We start from the raw sequence: 6,000 nt of genomic DNA on the forward strand, positions 1-6,000 counted from the left end.
ACTTGGGGTGGCGACGGCATCATTGCTGTCGCAATTTTAGAGGGAAAATCAATTTCCCGCTTATTTCTAATCAAATTTGGAGCGAAAATTTCTGGAAAAATTAAAAAATATGAAAAAAAAGTTTATTGCAGACAACGGCATCTGCCATAGCAAATAGGTTACTTGCCACGGCGTTTTCAGTCGCTACATGCCGTCGCCTAATAAGCGACCAAATCATTGCTACTCTTGTTGCCGTCGCTAAATCCGGTTACGATGGCGTTTTGCCGTAGCCACGAGCAATGGCGACGCCACCAACGACAACGGTGTAATTGCCGTCGCCTAGCCGTCGCCATTGGTCTTTTGCGACGGCAAACAGACTTTCCGCGACGGCACAAAGCCGTGGCAAAATGTATTCTTTTTTGTAGTGATACAACCCACTAGAGCGACACATAAGTTTCTCTAATACTCGTTTATGTCTGTAGTCATTAGAGGTGATGCAAAGGAACTCTTGTCCATTCTCACAATGTGTTTCCACATGAAAACCATTGGCTCTTATATCTTTAAAACTCAATAGGGTCCTTCCAGCCCTAGGAGCATATAGAGCTTCGGTGACATTAATACTTGTGCCATTTGGCAACATAAATTGAGCTGGTCCTTGACCATGAATCAATTGTGATGGTCCAGCCATCGTAGTCACAGAAGATCGACTAGGCGTCATCCATAGAAATAGTTGCCTATGTCGCAATATAGTATGTGTGGTGCCACTATCAACAAGGCATTCCAACTCTCCAGGAAACATACTGAAAAATAATAAAGTTCGAAATTAAAAACATGTCCATGACATTGAATACGATACTTTATTAATAAAAATATCCAATGATTACATCAAAGGTTCCAAAAAGTCTAATCCAAAATAAAGGAAATCAAACTGAGACACATTGTAGTCACTCTATCCGTTTGGTAACTCCAATCAAATATGACCAAGAAAGTAGAGAGATGTTGGTGGAGCGAGGCTCGCTTAAGTACCAATTATCTCAATGACTTTCCTAGACATCATATTTTATTGGGTGCGCCACATAAGAAAGAGTTGATACAATTGTCATTTATTGACTAAGGGGGGTGTATTCAATCCTGATTTTAAATGATTCTGTCAGATTTTTTATAATCTGTGGATTCTCATGGATTCCACAGAATCCACGGATTGTTTTAATTCCATATGGATTTAAAGAGATTCTAATGTATTATATTAGCAAGATTTGTTTGGATTTTAATAAGTGTATGAATTGTCCTAATAACAATAATAGTAAAGACCAAAATAAAATAATACAAGGTTGTGGAGGAAGGGATGAGAAAATCACAAGACTGTTATAAGGTTGCATTGCAGGAGTTGGATGGGATATTGAACAAGCTTTGCATTAACGAAGATTGTGCCTTCGTAGTTATAAAATTATGTAGAAAATGAATAGTGTATCATCTAAAACTGTGTCTATCTGTGTAGGTGAAAATATGTGTGCCATACAAAGCTTTTTTCTCCACTGTCATTTGGTGTTGTATTGGTTTTTGTTAGATAAGGGCCTTGAACTTTGTACAACATTATATATGGTCTACAACATGATTGGTAATTACAGGAAGTTTGCACTGCATACTGATTGACTTATCAAGTTGATGGGCACCAGGAATGATAAGTGTGATTAGTGTACTTGACCTATGACCAAAAGCTTCTGAAATTCATCACCCAGTGTGATCAGTGTAGTTGAAATCTGAATGTGTAAATCCCCATACTTGCTTATGGAAATATTAAGCAGATCACCAACATGCCTCATCCGATCCACAAAGTTTTGCAACTGATTCAAATCTGGAACCTGAACCAGAGTTTGGGGAAAATCTTGAGCCATTTCAAGGGCAATTTGAAGTTCAAGAAAACACGGTCTCTGTTGAGGAAGAGATGTCATATCTTTCCCATCTTGTCTAGTGCTGGTAAGAACCTCTTTTCTAAAAGATTCACACCATTCTCTGGGCCTTGAACTTCATATATATCTCTATCTGTGTTTGTTTCTGTCTCACTTGTCGGCAAAATAATTGGAGGCAAAACAAGGAGGGGTTAGTGTATGTGTTTGTAGTGAAATGAGACTGTTTTGAAATCTTAAAATGGTTCCTTTTAGCATCATTTTGGGACATACTGCTAACATGTCTTATTGACTACAGAAATCATTATATGTTCAATTATCCTCAAAGATGGTATACCTTTTCAACTTAGTTGGGAATCTTTGAATATGAGAACCATTCACTGTCAATGCCGCTATTTCCTCAGTAATCAACATGACTATAATAATATTTTAAACATTTCTGCAGATTCCATTAAGCATAGTCCTCTTGAACTTCAATGAATTTATGTATCCGGTATTATTCATATCCGTCATTATGTCCAAGAAGACCCCTACCGTTTCTCTCCAGCAAATTTCCTCTTTCTATGTTGTTTTCCTGAGTTTTAGGTTTTCTGTAGGCAAGCATACTTCTTTACTTTCTATCTTCAACCATTTATATAATGTACTAGGATTTATCTTCTTAAAAAAAAGGATCAGTGTATTGATGCGAGCCGAAACCAGATTCATACGCTAAAACCATACTTAAACCAAATCCATAAATCTAATGGTGCATTGTATTAAACTATTTGTAATTTGATGAATAATCTATCAACAGTATAGCATATGCTTCCATAACCATGACCAGGAAAATTTAAAGGTCACTTGAATCGAACAATTCAGCTAAATAAACAAGGTACTACAGCTTTTAAATTGGGGAAATCCATAGCTTCAAATTTCGACAAAAGTAAAAAGGGGGCGATTTAAGGTTTCTGAATCTAACCTTTGATGAGTTGTGCTCCGTGGAGATTTGAAACTAAGAAACCACCTCTGCCATTGGACTCCGAGACTGGCCTCGAGTGGCACCAATCTTTAGCTTATTTTTGTTTCTTTGTATTCCAAACCCTAAGAGAACGGCAGCAAAGACCTTCGATGTGAGAGGCCGTCTTCTTTTCATCTTCAGAATGAGAGAAAACAAAGGTCGTCAAAATCTCATATCCAGAGAGCGGATTTCTGATAGAGTTTGGTATTTATACCAAGCACTCCAGAATCCTACACAATCAACTATCTAATAGAATCCTTGAAAATCGATGGACTTTTGAATACCACCAGATTTGAAATGACTTTTTAAAATCTTAATTGAATACCACAAGATTTTAAAGGATTTTTTAAAATCTTAATTGAATACCACAAGATTTTAATGGACTTTCAAAATACAAAACAATTCAATAGACTCCTAATTGAATACACCCCCCTAAGGCTTATGCCATTACAAAAATTCTTGGAAAATAAAAAGGACTATTCTAATCAAAGTCTGCAGCATCCTTGTGCACTTCATCTTTAGCTTTGAAGTCCTCTATGGTGAGGTTGACATCTCCACCATCTTCTTCTCCTTATTCTGCAAGGTACACTTCTTGCTCCCTCAGGTCCCTATATGCCCTGTATCTTGAAGCTAGTTGCTCGCTTGCCTTGCATTGCTTGAACCAATGCTCACTTGACCCACATCGATGACACATGTCATTGTGGTTGCCTCCCCTTAATTGAGGTGCACGTTGTGCACGTTGTGGTCGTTCCCTAGGAGGATTGGCGCCACCACCACGACCCATAGCGCCACCACCACGAGCTATGGCTCCACCACCACGGCTAGGGTTGCCACGACCCCCTCTCCCACGTGTGGCATTGCCACCACGTGTATCCGCTTCAAACTTGTGGTTTCCTTCCTGATTAGGGCGGTTATATGGACCCATATGTCCCTCATATCTCTTATTCCTAGGGTTCCGCTCCTTGCGCCATCCTTTGGGTGCATTATAATTCGCCTCATGAACGCTCTTAGTTCCAATGGGCCTTGAATTATAATTCCTCACAAGTATGTTATCATGTTTCTCAGCTACAGATATGATATTGATAAGCTGATAAAACCTCGTGATCCGTCCAGCATTGACTTCAGTACGATATTGCTTTGATATCACAATGGCTGAAACGGGGAAGGTGGAGAGAGTCTTCTCAATTAGCTCTTGCTCTGTGATAGGTTTTCCACAAAATCTCAACATGGATTGTATGCGAAGAGCCTCTGAATTATATTCAGCAACAGACTTGAAATCAGCAAAGCGCAGATTGTTCCATTGAACCTTCAAGTCAGGGAGGAGGGAATCTTGGACATTGCCAAAGCGCTCTTCTAGTGCTACCCATAGCTCTCTTGCATTCTTGATCGACATATACTCCAATCTGAGTGCTTTGTCCATATGACGTCGCATCAAGATAATTGCTTGAGCATGTTTTGCTTGTGTTGGGATGAACACAAGATCCGGGTTAGGTGCCTGGATTATGGGCAATTTTCCCTTTGAAGTGAGATGGTTCTCAACATCGGTTACCCAGCTATGGTACTCTGAGCCTGTTGAGTCAAGCATGGAAAAATCGAGTCTAGGTTCATTCGACATCGTGGTGATTTTGGGCTTGAGAACACGCGCGTGTTGATGCAGGTGTGTTTTTTTTTCTCTGGGCTTTCCTCTTTTTTTTTTTTTTGGGCCGGTTCCCTCTTTTTTTTTTTTTTTTTTTTCTGGTCGGGTCCCTTCTCCTTTTTTTTTTTTTTTTTTTTTTTCTTTCTTTTTCTTCTTCTTTCTTACTTTCTTTCCTCTGTTCTCTTCTGCGTCGTCTTCTTCGCGTCTTCTGGTTCGTGCTGCTGCAGGTCAAGGTCGCGTCTGCTGGTTCGGTGTGGAGGCCAGACTGCAGGTCAAGGTCGCTGGAGTGCAGGCAGCGGAGGCCGGTGGGCTGCTGGTGCAGGTGGAGGTCGGTGCTGGAGTGCAGGTCGTGCGGTGGCGGCGTCTGGGAAGCGTGGGCTGCTGGTGCTGGAGTGCAGGTCGTGCAGTGGCGGCGTCTGGGCAGCGTGGGCTGGTGCGCAGCAAGAGCAGGAGGCTGCGGCAGTTCGACGGGGGCGCGTCGTTGGCTGCTGGTGAGGTGTGCAGCGAGGTGAGGAGGCCAGAAGAAGGCTGGAGATCCGGACCGGAGGTGAGGCTGCTGGCGCTACACGGCTGGAGGCCGGTGGGAAATTTTTTTTGTTTGTTTTTGGGTTGGCGGCAGAGAAGAAGAAAAAGTTTTTTTTTTTTCGAAGCTAGCGTTAGAACTCGTGCTGATAACGTGTTGTAGGAGAATGGAATTGTGTTTATCATTGATAATAGGAGCCCTTTAAATAGGGAGTTACAAGGTACCCAAAAAGGTAATAGAATCCGATTACAATTGAATACCTAGAGCACATTCCTATTACAACTCTAAACCCTAGTTTGTAGAGGCACACATTATGTCGACATCCTTCAACATTTTCATTAAACTTATATTATTAAATAAAATAGTTTCATCATTCTATTTTAGTTCATCAACACTCTTAACCACTTTTATGGAAATAAGAACTCCCCGCAATTATACAAATACATGCATACAATAGAACTCTAGTTAGCTAACACGCAAAATATTTTACTTGGCAGGAAAAAAGAAGAAACAATAAAGATAACTAGTTCTTTAGGTAGGTGCATAAGACAAAATTCACTAACAAATAACAATAAATAGTTCAGTGGCTGTGATATATAGCAGAACCACATATATAGTTAGAAACCAAAATTTGATTGGGGCACAGGACCCAATAGGTCCTCACATAGCTCCGCCATTGACTGGAAGAGTAAGGTTGAGCGAGAAGGAGAAGAAACCAATGTTAGATTAATTGATGAGTTGATTAGCCTGTCATACTTGAACATTTTGGTGGTTGACATTGTCGATGCAAAGTGCTTGCCCAAGAATGTTAGCTTTAATCCCAATTGGGTAAAATTTGACATATGTGTCGGAGATAAGGGCATCTCCAGCAGAATATCTAAATTCAATTAGCTATATATAACTATTTTTTAAGGAAAACTCAACTCCAACAGACTAACTATAGCTAAGTTAAATTTAA

Source organism: Rosa rugosa, chromosome 3 (assembly GCF_958449725.1).
Source record: "Rosa rugosa chromosome 3, drRosRugo1.1, whole genome shotgun sequence".
Classification (NCBI taxonomy): domain Eukaryota; kingdom Viridiplantae; phylum Streptophyta; class Magnoliopsida; order Rosales; family Rosaceae; genus Rosa; species Rosa rugosa.